The following is a 15202-nucleotide window of genomic DNA, read 5'->3' as shown; positions in this document are numbered from 1 at the left end:
GCCTTTACAGCAAATTTCAGAAACAAGACTATACCACTCATGGGCAAGGCGTGTTCCACGCCAAAACACATTGGGTTGTTTGAATGAAATCCTTTTCATGAGTTAATCAGGATGAAGCTCTTCTCTTGTGAGGGCAAGTGTCCGTCCCATGCAAAGTGACTTTGATTAAAGGGTTTCTCAACCATGACATGCACCGGTGCCAGTCCTGGGTCCCAGCTGTTTGAGGACTTACGTGGCCTTATATATATATGTATATAAATATATGATATAATATATGAGAGGTATTTATAAAGTGCACAGCTACTCTTGAAGAGTGTCCAGGCGTTAAAGAACTTTCAAACTAGGCTGCTGCTGTCCCTAGGGAGGGGGAAACTTAGGGTAGGTGTTGGAAGAGCCAAGTTTTTAGCAACTTCCTAAAAGTCAATAGTTCAGTCACCTGTCTGAGTGTCACAGGCAGTAGGTTCCACACTCTGGCAACTGCATCTGGAAGAAACGACCCCCTATACGGGTGCGGTAAAATTTAGATACAACAGCCAGATGCAATGAGGATGACATCAAGTTTCTGCGGGGGACATAGTTTGTGACTCTCCTTCTGAGATAGTGTGCGCCCATATCCTAAAGTGCCTTAAAGGACAAGACCAAGGCTTTAAAGCAAATTATTTTCCTCACGGGAAGCCAGTGCAAAGTTTTCAGGTGAGGGGTGGTCTGAGTTCTAGGTTTAAGCAGGAGGACCGCCCTTGTGGCCATATTCTGGACTCCAGGAGGCCTAGATAGAGAACGTTCACATAGTAAAAACCTTGAGACAATAGGAGCTTCGACAACAGTCTTTCTGTGGGCAAGAGGCAGGAGGGGAAGAAACTTCTTGAGCATCCCCAGGAGGCCAAAGCAAGATCCTGCAACAGACTGGATTTGGGCTTTCATGAACAGGGTATCATGCAGCTTGACACGCAGGTTCTAAGCCGTGCTAACCGAGGCAAGGGGAGACGACATGTCTGATGGCCACCATTTCTTCCACTCATCCAGAGGTGGAGAGCTGAAGAAAATTACCTCTGATTTCTCTAGGTTGCAATTAAGCTGGTTCTCTCTGAGCCAAACAAAAACACCAGTCATGCATTAATTGATCTTTTCCTCTGCAAAGTCGTCACCCATGTCACAGGTGAACAGAAGCTACGTATCATCAGCGTAGGAGATTATTGTCACACCGCATGCCTCTGCCTAGGGAGCAAGGGGAGACACATAAAGGTTTAAAAGTGTTGGGCACAAAATTGAGCCCTGAGGGACATCCACCTTCTTAAAATGAATGGGAGCGGAAAAAGGCGGAGACCAGACCGCTTGATATCTGTCCTCCAAAAAGGAGGAGAACCACTTAAGAACCATGCCACCCAGGTTGCACTTCTGCAATCTGTGTAGGAGTCGGTCATGTGGCACAGTATCAAAAGCCACAGAGCGGTCCAGCAGAATCAACACCGCTTTACCCCGTTTATCCAATTTCTCTTTGATGGACTCTGAGATTTTGAGCAGAGCCATCTCTGTGCTGAAATTAGATCTAAAACCACTCTGCCTCTGGTGGAGGAGATCATTTTTTCCCACATAATCCGTAATGATTGAATTAACACATTTCTCAAAAACCTTATAGAAAAACGGGAACAGTATGATAGGTCTATAATAGGAAGCCACCAAGGGGTCTGCTGAGGTTTTTTTTAGCAATGGCAGGATTTTAGCATGTTTCCATCTGCTAGGCATGTGGCAAAACCTCTGCTAGGAATTAAGGACAAAATTAGCAGCTGGATTAATAACCTCTGCCACCGAGGCCAACAACGTTGCTGGGCAGGGGTCCGAGGTAGAGCGTGATTTAAGGCCTTTCATAATCTCCAAGGAAGTCTCCATATGAAGAGGGGGAAACTGACTTAACGATGGACCCTCCGTAGGGGCTCCAAATGTTAAAAATTTGGAGTTTCTGCCCTCCGATGAGAGGTTCTCCATCAATGGGTCTTGGATGATTCAAATCATGGAATAAGGAAGCAAGTTGGCTTGTCCATTCCATAGTGGGTAGAAGTCTTTCACAATTTTTACAATTTCTTTGCTCTTGTTGTCAGACGACTTAATTTTGGACAGAAAAAAAAAGTTTTGGGGCCTCCTAAATTTTATTATGGTGGATTTTCAAGGCCTGTTTATAGATTGCTATGTCCTCTGTGTTAAAATTTATATGCCATACTCGTTCCAGGTGTTCACAGAGGCTTCTACTCTGCCTATGATCTTCATTGAACCATGGAACGGAGATTCGGAGCTGCCTTTGAAGAGCAGGTAGACATGGGGGTAAGCTCCTGGGTACGTTTCTGAAGCCAGTTCTCTAGGCAGGGAGCATCACTTTCTGGATTGCCACTTATATATATATATATATATATATATATATATATATATATATATATATATATATATATATATATATATATATATGTGTGTATAACTTCTTTTTCTTTACTGAAAAAACAGAGATTTCAGGGACGTTATAGTTAGGCTCAGATTTCATGCGTACAAAAACATAGAAATTCAGCAATTATAATTACCTGAGCTAACTATAACATATGCCTGCTCAATATGATATATTTTAGTCCCATACCAGGGAGGTTGAAGTCCCCGGGCTTTGGGGGAAGCATAGGGCCTCCCCCACATTAAAAAAAAGATTTAATATTTGTGCCCCTGGGAGGTGGCGGCATTGGGGTAGGGGGGCAAGCAGGCCCCCCACAATTTTTATACAAACAGTGCTCTGGGGAGGTTGTGGTCCCCGGGGCTGTGGGGGGAGGCCATAGGGCCTTCCCGCATTATTTTTATATAACATTTGTACCCCTGAGGTTCCGTGACGGTTCCGTGACGACTTGAACCCGTGTTTTCAAGTTTGTCGGAAATACATAATATTGGTATCAGTGAACCGCAAATGATCCATTTAGTATATCCTAGTGTTTTCGCTACGCTACGAGCAAGAGCACTCCTTCCATTGACATATTTCTGATATACCCATGGCATCCATCTTAGATCATGGCCGCCATTTTGTGTTTCCTTGCCCTCACATATGCAATAGCCTCTGATCACTTCATTCACTCCACTTTGATTAAGGACACGTAGCCTTAGCCGGAGATTCACCTCTTACATGACACGTGCACCTTAGACCAGATCACGCTGTAAACTGCATGACTCGACAAAGGCTGCCTCCTCTGCCCGAGGCCAGTCCTGCCAAACTGGTCTTCGTGTCCATTGTACCTGATCATGATTAGGCGGCCGAAGCCAGTAGCCTTGCCCATTTACAACCCACAAACATCCCTTATCCCACTTTTCTATCTTCCACACCTGGCTCTGTTTCTTTCTTTCTGAATCTTTATTAGGGGGAGGTAACGAACTTTACGATGAGGCGGTCTGGGTCCTGAATGCAATATTGACAGGGAATTGTGACAAACTAGTGGGAACTAGTGGGAACCCCTCTTTTCGCAATGTTTGGCCTCAGATATTATCGGCGGTTCCTGTGTAACGTCAAATATTTATTGTTTTAGACACAAAGGTTTTGGGAATGTATTACATGTAAAGAATTTGCCCCTAGCATAAAAAACCGTATATAAGGAGCAGCCCTCTTTGTACAAATCGAACAGGCTCCTAGTCTCTGCCCGTGTGTAGATTCTGTGACTTCTGTGTCCCTGCAGTAATAAACCTTTGGTCTTTGACGCCACCATCGAGAAGCCCGTGTTTCTGTTCATTTGTGCACCAAGGCAGGTGGAACTCCGGGGTCTTCGGGTGTTGTACCCTGACACCTCTGGACGGAACCAAAAAGTCCAGAACTCCAATTGGCGCCCAACGTGGGGCGACGTCATTCGGTACCGGTCCAAAAGCCTGAAGAGTTCGAGAAGCTTCGTGTGAAGATTCCTGAGGGAGGCGCCCCACTTCATCGATCCCGGCATATCGCAAAAGTGGCCCGAAGTTCTCTTCCACGAGGGTTTCCCGTTCAGGACGGCTGCAGTGGGCCGTTGCCTTGACCGTCGCCCTGTCTTGGACCCGAAGTGGTGCAGTCCTTAGTACGGCGAAACGTGACGGGTTTCTCCTTGGTGACGTCTTCAGTGACTCAGTTAAGTATTTAGTGATAGCTAGCTGGTTACTTTTGTGAGGATTGTTAAAAATCCTTGATCGGTTCTTGGTTTGGTTTGGTTTTGTCAGATTATCACTGGTTGTTCTAGTTACGATAATCTATTTGGTTTAGTTTTGGGTATCGATACATCAGTTCGTTTTGGTAGGCCTAAGTTCTTGGTTCGAGTGCACATACTTGTTCCGTGTTTTGTTTGTTTTGTGTTCCGGACTGAAAATGGTAAGTCGGAAAATGTTGTCTTGTTTTGGTTGCAACCGTGACTCACGATTGGAGGACTCTTGTCTGGTTCCTCCGATTGGGACTCCCCTATATGATTTATATTGTAAGTATGGCGTGGGTCCTATAACTTATAATGAGATATGGGTCCGCTATTGTAAGAAGGATGGTGTCCTTAGTTGGCCACTGCATGGTAGTTTTGAACAAGAGATTCTCGACAATTTAGAAGAGAAATTGTTCAAAAAGAAAGCCCGGCCGGCAATGTTTGATTCCTTCCGTTATTGGCGGAAAGAATCCAAACAGAGAGAAATGAGAAGGTTGAAGAAAGAGCAGAAAGAACAAGAAGAGTTAACTCTAGAACAAGTGACTAAACAGTTGCAGGCTAACGAGTGTGAGAAGGTCATAGATGTAGCCATTAGAGAGCATAACTTAGCGATTGACAAGTGCTATCCTGCCTTGCCATCGAAAATGGCTAAGATACTGGAGGACTCCGAAAACGATCCTCTGCTATCTTATCTGTTACAGTCACCTCCACCGTATGCACAAGGTGCTGCGGCTCCACTCGTCCCGAATGTTCAATTGCCGGTTGCTGGACAACCTGGTGCTCCTGCTCCTGTCCCCCAGAATCAAGTACCTGTACCTCCTGTGATGAATGTAAATGTTCCTACAGCTCCTCCTCTTCCTACACTGCCAGCCTCTATACCTACTTCTGTACCCACTGTTCCTCAAACTATTTTTCTCGATACTCCTACTGTTCCGTTATCTATTCCTACCTCTACTGCATTCTCTATGTCTGCGAGTGTACTAACTCCACTTTCTGTTCGTCGAAGAATCACTGATTCGGTTACTAATATGCTGTCTCCTATATATAAAACTTTGATTAAGACTCCTACTCCTGACTCTGTTCAGAGACGGAGTCAGCTTCCAAGTACTGAGGAACGGGGAGTTTTAGATTCCACGGCTCTCAGATGGATTTCGAAGGGTAGAAGATATAGTACAAGAGATGTGCTAGACACATTTATGCAGTGGGGAGAACCAACGCAACGATACGTCTTTGATGAGATGTGCTCGTTGTTGCGTGAAGAGATAGAAGAAGACGATGTCGAATCAGATTTAGAAGATTTAATTAGGGTTCAAAAGGAGTTTGCTGCTGGAATGATAGTGGGTGAGAATATAAAGGAAGCGATGGAACTCATTTTAAGTTTTAGGAATGATCCATCTCTTCGTTCACCGAGAGATTTAGAAAAAGGTAAAGTGAAGCTAAGCCGCCAATATCCTATGAGGGAGGTTCCTCCAATTTGGCGCGAAGCAATACAACGTGATGATAATGCAGGTATTGCGGCTGCTCCAGCACAGTTCCAACGAGTGTGGATACACATTCCATGGAAGCGAGCAGAAGTGTTAGCAGTGAAACAGGCCTTGCCAGATCCGCGTAAGAATCCAGCCGGATATTACAAGGAATTAACACAGACAGTTGAGGCTTGTATAATGAACTTAGCCGACATTGATATGTTGTTTGGTAATGTAGTTCCGCAACCAGTGTGGGCTAAAATTCGTAGAGAAGATCATCAGGCTGCTTTAGGTGGTGATTGGGCAGCTATCACTGCAGCAGATAATCAACAAATAGGTGGTGCGAAACCTGAACCTTTGATCGCTAATCTGCCAGGTAGAATAATTGATCTAATGAAGACTCTGATGCCAGCATTGCGTGTTAATTGGGACAAGTTGTCAGCATGTAGGCAAAAGAAAGACGAAAGTGTCTCGGACTTCTTCACGAGGTTCGAAGAGACTTTTGTGGATCATAGTGGTCAGGACATGAGTACAGAAGGAGGGCAGAGATTGTTTGTCGATAAATTTGTGCATAATTTGTTACCTGAATTATGCAATAAATTAAAAGACTCAGAAAGTGCGTGGGCTGTATCTACGACAGCGCAAATACTTGCGACTGCACAGTACTACGAAAATAGAGATAAAGAGGAAAAGGAAAAATCAGAAAAGAAAACGAAAGATTTAAAAACTAAAGTTCTTTTGCAGCAGGCGTATCCGCCTCGCGCGAATCAGACTAATACGCAGCAAAACTCATACCAAAGGACAGATTATAGTACATCAAGACCTCAATATCAATGGAATCAGTGCGCGTACTGCAAGAAAGAGGGTCACTATAAAAATGAATGTCCGATCTTAGCGCAAAATAATGCAGCAGCAGCTCAGAGAGGTCGTGGTGGTTTTGTGCAGAATTCTAGAGGACGAGGACGAGGTGCTATGCCTCCACAAACGAATGATCGTCCCTCCAATCACTTTGATCAGAGAAATGGACAATCTGTTCAGCAAAATAGATCTCAGCAATATCTTGTTGAAGATTATTGTGAAGTAGAAGAGGGTTTTCAACAAAATGGATACTAGGACAGCCATGGACAGAGAGAGGGAGTAGTATCAGTTCCAGTGGATCAGAGTGGGCCTTATGTCGCAGTAGCAACATCAGGTGTAGTCGAACCGTTTCTGTTGGATACTGGTGCCGCAAAAAGTTCTATCATGCATGCGAAACTCCCTGGCGCACCTTTGTCTGGCTCAACAAATGTTTCCGTAGGTTTTTCAGGCGCCCCTGTGTACAACCCGATATCTGGTCCTTTGTCTATTTCTGTTGGACCGTGCCAATTGAAAGCACCCCTGATTTTGACGACAGGTTGTAATGAAAATCTGCTTGGTTTAGATTTGTTAAAACGACTATATGCGACATTGTACTGTTCTCCGGAAGGAGTACAGCTTACATTGGGTAAAAATATCACCTCTCCGATGTACTTGTCAATGGACGCACTCCCGCCGGAGCTACGTTCACTCCCTGATTCTCTTTGGGCGACTGGTCCTAATGATGTAGGTCTCCTAGAAATTCCACCGTATGTAGTAACTTTGAAAGCAAATGTGAAATTTCCAAGAATTCCCCAGTATAAAATATCGAGTGAAGGTGAGCGTGCACTTTTATTGATTGTGCAAGACTTGATTAAGAAGGGTGTAGTTGAAGAAACTATAGGAAATGTCTGTAACAGTCCTGTATTACCGATTCTGAAGCGAACTGACCCTACAAAACCTCCAGTTTATAGGTTTGTCATAGACCTTAGAGAAGTTAATAAGATTGTAATTCCGCAGTTTCCTGTAGTACCAGACATTACTGCCTTGTTAACATTGATTCCTGCTACAGCTACATGGTTCTCAGTTATTGACCTAAAGAATGCTTTCTTTAGCATTCCGATAGCCGAAGAAAGTAGGGATATTTTCGGCTTCTGTTTAGGAGGTCGCAGTTTCAGATTTAAACGTGCTCCACAAGGCTATTGTGAAAGTCCATCCATTTATAGTCAAGCTTTAAAAAGTCAGCTAGATTCCTTTGTCCTTCCTCCAGGTTCTGCCCTAGTACAGTACGTAGACGATCTTTTAGTGGCTGCCGATGACAAGGAAACTTGCAAAACAGCTACAATTTCCCTATTGCATCATTTGTCTAATTTGAATCATAAGGTGTCTCCTTCCAAGATGCAATACTGCTGCCAAGAAGTGACCTACCTAGGTCATCTCTTGTCAAAGGAGGGAAGGAAGTTGACCCCAGAAAGAATAAAAGCCATTACGCAGATGAGTGTTCCACGCACACAGAGAGAGGTACGTGCCTTCCTAGGTATTACCTCTTACTGTAGGCAGTGGATCCCAAATTTTTCTCTTTTAGCAAAACCATTGGTAGCTTTGACTGGGAAAAATGTTCCGAGTCCGGTGCCATGGTCTGATGAATGTCAAGAGAGTTTTACTGAATTACGAAAAGCATTGTGTTCAGCTCCTGTATTAGGTACACCTGATTACAGCAAGCCATTCACGCTCTACGTTCACGAAAGAGAAGGTTGCGCGTTGAGTGTTCTGACACAGAAATTTGGTGATAAACAACGCCCTTGTGCGTATTTTTCATCAACATTAGATCCGGTAGCCAGAGCGTTACCTAGTTGTTTGAGGGCTACAGCGGCAGCTGCAGCTTCTATTCGACAATCTGCTGGTTTGGTGATGAACAATATGCTAGTGGTCATGGTTCCTCATGCAGTGGATACACTCATGAATCGAACGAAGACACAACACCTTACTAGTGCGAGATTATCTGGTTACGAGCTGACATTATTAGCGAGTCATATTCAGATCAAAAGATGCAATGTATTGAATCCAGCAACATTGTTGCCGACTGATCAAGAGTCGAGTGATTCTGAGCCACATGACTGTTATTTCAAAACGGAGGAAGAGACGAAAGGACGTATCGATTTGAAAGATACTCCCCTGTCCGACTCAGATGGTACGCTATATGTGGACGGGTCATGTTTTAAATTGGAGAATGGTGATGTGACTGCTGCCTACGCGGTAACGACTTTGAAGACGATTGTGGAGACTGCAAGAGTGAGTCAGAATTCTGCCCAAGCTGCAGAATTAATAGCTCTAACGAGAGCGTGTGTTTTAGCTAAGGGAAAGAGAGTGAATGTGTTTACAGATAGTCAGTACGCATTTGGCGTGGCCCATAGTTTTGGCCGGTTGTGGAGAGAAAGAGGTTTCATTACGTCCCATGGGACTAAGATCCAACATGGTCAGCTAGTTAACGACTTGTTGGAATCTCTAACCTTGCCGACTGAAGTTGCGATTGTGAAGTGCAGTGCTCATAAAGCAATCACGGATGATGTTGGTCGTGGGAATGCCTTTGCTGATGAAACTGCTAAACAGACAGCTAGAGACACGATGAGTAGAATGTACGTTGCTACGTCTGCAAGATGGATTGCTGAGTCTGGAATGTGTGAGGACACTATGGAAAGTGTGAAAGAGATTCAGAAAGAAGCGACTGAGGAAGAGAAACGTGTATGGAGAGAAAGTGCGGGCAAGTTGGACTCGAATGGATGTTGGATTGATTTGACAGAACAGCAGCGTTGGATGTTGCCTGATGCATATGTGCTTGCAGTAGTGACGATGGCGCATGGAGTAGCGCATATAAGTTCTAAAGGGATATGTAAGATGTTGGCTCCGGTCTGGAAGAATGAGGGAATCAGTAAGTGTGCAGAGAGAGTGGTGAAAAATTGTATGGTGTGCTTGATGCATAATCCTGGCAAGGGAATTCCAACTCCAGCTGGTCATTTCGCTCCTCCTTCCTGCCCCTTTGAAGTGATTCAGTTAGACTTCATTCACATGGAACGCTGCAACAATTTAAAATACGTCCTGGTGGTAGTTTGTGCTTTTTCCAGGTGGTTAGAAGCATACCCACTAAAGGACAACACTGCTCTATCAACTGCCAAAATTCTTCTCAAGGAATTTTTCCCTAGGTATGGAATGCCACGGATTGTATGGTCAGATAACGGAAGTGAGTTTATAGGGAAAGTTATGCAGAGTGTGTGTGCCGGCCTAGGATTGAAACAAAAATTCCATAGTGCAAACCATCCCCAGTCTGCTGGTTTAGTCGAGGGTTATAATGGCACTCTGAAGCTTAAAATAGCCAAAATACAAGCATCCACAGGTTTAGCCTGGCCAGACGCACTTCCTTTGGCCTTGTTATCAACGAGAGCAACAGTGCATTCTAGAATAGGGCTTTCTCCATACGAGATTGTGTTTGGCCGCCCGGCAAATATCTGGGGTGTGCCAAGGCCTAAACAATTTTGCTCCATTGAATATCCTATGTTGATAGACTACCTTTACGACTTGACTGCTAAATTAAGTCTTATTCATCAACAGGTCTTCGATGCTTTGCCAAAACCTCCGGAGAGTCCAGGGCATCAGCTGAAACCCGGCGACCACGTGGTGGTCAGAAACTTCGCGAGGACAAAGAATCTTCAGCCTCGCTACATCGGCCCCTTCCAGGTCCTGCTGGCAACGAGGACAGCCGTACGTGTCGCTGGCCGAAAACACTGGATTCACGCTTCTCACGTAAAGCGTGCTCCGTTGCCGCTGCCTTACGACGACTGGGTGAAGAAGGCAATTGGTGCCTCCGAATCTGAAATCACTCCGAAATTTATCCCTTTCAGCGATGCCGATTTGATTACTGACACTTTGAAACTTGACTCTCCTCCTGAAAAGACTCCTTTGAACACTGAACATTTGTCTCCAGCATCAGAAGAAACTTTGCTATCTGCGAACTTAAACTCTGCAACAGCTGCTAGTGATACACTATTTTCCGATCAGACAGTACCAGCGAAGCAGAAATACAACCTTAGAAGCCATAAAAAGGACAAATAAAGCAGGCAACTGCATATTGTGATTTTGATATATTGAACCTTTTGCCTTTAGCCAGGAAGTTTGCTATTGTTTATTGTTTTTAAAATTGCCTTGCCGTCTGGGTAGCCGTAGGGTCGTGGCTGTGTGCCTAGTTTGATTTTGCAGGGGTCTGACACAAGGTCGATCTTTCTGTTGGTTCTGGGAACTCCCAGGGCTGATAGAGGCATTTTCATCTACGTACACATCATCAGTGGTCGCGAGCGGATTGTAGAAGATGGAGCTTCCTGCGCTGCAACGAAAGAATGTGATTTACGTTCGCAGAAACAGATTTAATAGAATTCTTCACAGCAAATGTTTCTTGATGCAATGTGCCGTTACATTTTTGATTGTTTTAGCAACATTGGTGGGTGGAATCGTCTTTAGCATAAATTTGATCTTTGTGCCAGTTTCTACAGTACCTCCCCTTGATCCTGCTATTTCTACTGTTTCTTCTATACACTCTTTTCACTCGTTTCCGGAACATGAGCAAGCCAGACGCTCAGAATTCACCAACAACACTTTTGTACAGCTCTTACACCAACACCAACTGGTAGTTAACACTACAGACTGCTGGGTGTGTGGCTTGATACCTCACACTATGGATAAAGGTATTCCCTATTTGGTTTTGCCTTACAGCTATAATGGATCATTTCAGGCCTTCCAAACCATCTTTGCTTATGCCCTTGAAACTTATCCTCCACGTCCGCCACGTTCCACTAAATATAACTCTGCTAACAAAGCTTTAGTCCAGGGAATTATTGACATGGTCAAGGACGTCAATAATACTCCATCATACCCTAGAGACGAATTGCGAGTATATTTAAGTTGGAATACTTCAGAGTATCGCCTTAGTTTAGGAGAAAGCAAGCGTAAAAGCTCAACTCCAATCTGGGTCGTACCTCACCGAGGTCAGGTCTGTTTGCAAGGTAATGGGAGAAATCCGAGGGCTCAGCTAGGGAGGAGTGAGTGCGTAGAGACTTATGTGTTTCCGGCTAACTCTTCCCCTGCCTTTCTTACTGCTAGGGGTACCTATTTCATTTGTCGAGACAGAGCTTATACATGGTTGCCTGCCGACTTCTCAGGATCATGTTATATTGCTCGATTATTGCCTCCGACATACACTGCTTCACCTGATTACCACAGAACAAGAGTAGCGAGAGGTGTCTTCAGCAAGGAAGATACCGCTGGTCAGGAAGCCGGAGACTTCTTCAAAGGCTTCCTTCCGTTCTGGGGACCTATGGCCAATAGTAGAAACATACGTCAACTAACACGGGTAGTTGAATCTACTATTACTGAAACTGCTGGTGCCCTTAGCAATCTGACAGCTGAGCTTCAGGCGGATAGGCTCATGACGTTGCAGAACCGTATGGTTCTAGACGTTATACTTGCAGATCGAGGTGGGGTATGCAGAATGATCCAATCGAGCTGCTGTGTCTTTATTCCTAATAATGCTCCAACAGTCTATGAGGCGATCTCTAAGTTGCACAAGATTTCAGACTCCATACATGTAGACAAAGGAAACTGGTCCTTCATGGAGTGGTTTTGGACTCTGATCTCAGCGTGGGGATGGAAGGTTCTAATGGTCATTGGTGTCATCCTAGTATTCCTATTCTCATGTTGTCTGATTATCCAGTGTGGTCCTGCTCTGTGTAGTCTTTGTGCTGCGACTTGTCTCAGAAAACCACCCGCGTTTGGAGAAAAGACACGAGAAAGGATGATGATACAACAACATGTCACTGACCTGATGAGCATAGAACTAGATTCTGACATAGACTGAGTAATTGCCTATGTAAGGGCAAAAGGAGGGTCTGAGGTTCCGTGACGGTTCCGTGACGACTTGAACCCGTGTTTTCAAGTTTGTCGGAAATACATAATATTGGTATCAGTGAACCGCAAATGATCCATTTAGTATATCCTAGTGTTTTCGCTACGCTACGAGCAAGAGCACTCCTTCCATTGACATATTTCTGATATACCCATGGCATCCATCTTAGATCATGGCCGCCATTTTGTGTTTCCTTGCCCTCACATATGCAATAGCCTCTGATCACTTCATTCACTCCACTTTGATTAAGGACACGTAGCCTTAGCCGGAGATTCACCTCTTACATGACACGTGCACCTTAGACCAGATCACGCTGTAAACTGCATGACTCGACAAAGGCTGCCTCCTCTGCCCGAGGCCAGTCCTGCCAAACTGGTCTTCGTGTCCATTGTACCTGATCATGATTAGGCGGCCGAAGCCAGTAGCCTTGCCCATTTACAACCCACAAACATCCCTTATCCCACTTTTCTATCTTCCACACCTGGCTCTGTTTCTTTCTTTCTGAATCTTTATTAGGGGGAGGTAACGAACTTTACGATGAGGCGGTCCGGGTCCTGAATGCAATATTGACAGGGAATTGTGACAAACTAGTGGGAACTAGTGGGAACCCCTCTTTTCGCAATGTTTGGCCTCAGATATTATCGGCGGTTCCTGTGTAACGTCAAATATTTATTGTTTTAGACACAAAGGTTTTGGGAATGTATTACATGTAAAGAATTTGCCCCTAGCATAAAAAACCGTATATAAGGAGCAGCCCTCTTTGTACAAATCGAACAGGCTCCTAGTCTCTGCCCGTGTGTAGATTCTGTGACTTCTGTGTCCCTGCAGTAATAAACCTTTGGTCTTTGACGCCACCATCGAGAAGCCCGTGTTTCTGTTCATTTGTGCACCAAGGCAGGTGGAACTCCGGGGTCTTCGGGTGTTGTACCCTGACACCTCTGGACGGAACCAAAAAGTCCAGAACTCCAATCCGGGAGGTGGCAGTCCTGGGGGCAGCAGGGTAGTCACAAGGCTGCCCTGTACATATTACTGATACTGCTCCAGGGAGGTGGCAGTCCCCTGGGCTTTCAATAGCCCTAGGAGTGGGGCCCCCTGTGCCCCTCCTACATTTGCACAATGCCCTGAAACCTGGCCTGTGGATCCACAGCAAATAAATACAAAGCACTTTTTACCCCCGGCGTGGTCCCTCAGGGGTATCTGTAGGTCAGGGTATTCCTACCCTGCCCCTTTTTTTTAAACTTTGTTTCTGGGACTCGGCTTCAAGCTGGATCCCAAGATGGCTTCCAATACTTCCTTCTTGGAATGTTGGCAGCCAATTCCATTTTAATAGGATTTGCAAGTCCACTGCAAGGACTCGCACCCCCAGATATTTATATTTTTTTAAAACAGATATCTGAAAGACTACTAAGTGGATTTACACCAAATCACAAAAAGCATGCTTTCTGGACCAACACATAGCTTTCTGCCAAATTTTGTGCAATTCTGTTGAGCAGTGCGGGCTGTAGTGTTAAAAAAAAGAAAAATTCCCATAGACTTAACATGGGGAAAACGTGTTTTGGGACCCCCCTCTTTTCTCAGCCCCCACTTGATGGATCACCCTGAAATTTTCAAAAAGGGTAACTTCTGTGGCCGGGAGGCCGCATAGCCCCCTGCATTTAAGCCCCAGGAAGGTGGCGGTCTCCGGGGCTGTGGGGGGCGATGTGGGGCCCCACATCTCATTTTTAAATTGCCCCCAGGATCTGGCTGACATGGGGGCTGCAAAAAAAATGAAGCAGGAGAGCCTGCGCTTCATTTTTCTTTTTTTCGACTCCAACGTAAATTCACGGAAAAGTTTTTGAAAAATTGCTTTTTTTGGCCTTGGGGTACCCTGCCCTCTTATTCTCGATCTTTAATGTTTTTCCTTGTGACTTGGTTGAAACGAGTCACAAGATGGCTGCCAACACTTCTTGGTTTGAAGTGTTGACAATCAATCAGATCTCAGGCTCGAGATCAGGAGTGTTCGCAGATCCTGCATGGCCAAATTTGTATATCTGAGAATTGTATACATTTCTCAGGAACTACAGAACGGATTTACACCTTTAAACACAATGAGTGCACACTGGACCAAGAGCTACCTTTCTGTCAAATTTGGTGTAATTCCGTTGAGCAGTTCGGGCTGTAGCTGCGTTAAGAGTTTCCTATGGAAATAAACATGGAGTTAAAGCATTTTGGGACCCCCCTTTTTCTCAGCCCCTGCTTGATGGAACACCCCGATATTTTCAACACAGCTGCTGAAGTTAGAGGGAGAAACAAATGTTCCATTCTAATTAGAGCTCTTCATAGAGGTATAGCTTTGTCTAGACACAACGGAGCACCCAGTATAAGTCAAAACAATACCCTTTTAGGCATAGAGTGACACATACATTATGCAGAAAAGAAGCAGAGAACTCTGGGTAGTTCTCAAGTTCAGATTTAGGATCTAGAGTGTTGCTGGTGTTAAGAGTGCTCTAAACTGGAGCTGCTTTCCACATAATTTGAGAACAACCCAGAGTTCTCTGCTTCGTTTTTTGCATAATTTATGCATCACTCTATGCCTGAAAGAGTATTGTTTTGACTGGGTGCTCCCTTCTGTCTGGTCAAAGCTATACCTCACTGAAGAGCTCTTATTAGAGCGAAATACTGTTAGAGGATGTTTTTATTCATTTCAGGTTGGCTCGGTTGGAATTTTACCAATTCAAAGCTGCAATACTGTTCCTGCAGAGGTAAATGGCTTTTGTCATTTTACATTTCGGTATGGACAGCAC

This window comes from Lissotriton vulgaris, chromosome 2_1, assembly GCF_964263255.1.
Source record: "Lissotriton vulgaris chromosome 2_1, aLisVul1.2, whole genome shotgun sequence".
In the NCBI taxonomy this organism is placed as follows: domain Eukaryota; kingdom Metazoa; phylum Chordata; class Amphibia; order Caudata; family Salamandridae; genus Lissotriton; species Lissotriton vulgaris.
This window is presented reverse-complemented; position numbering follows the sequence as displayed.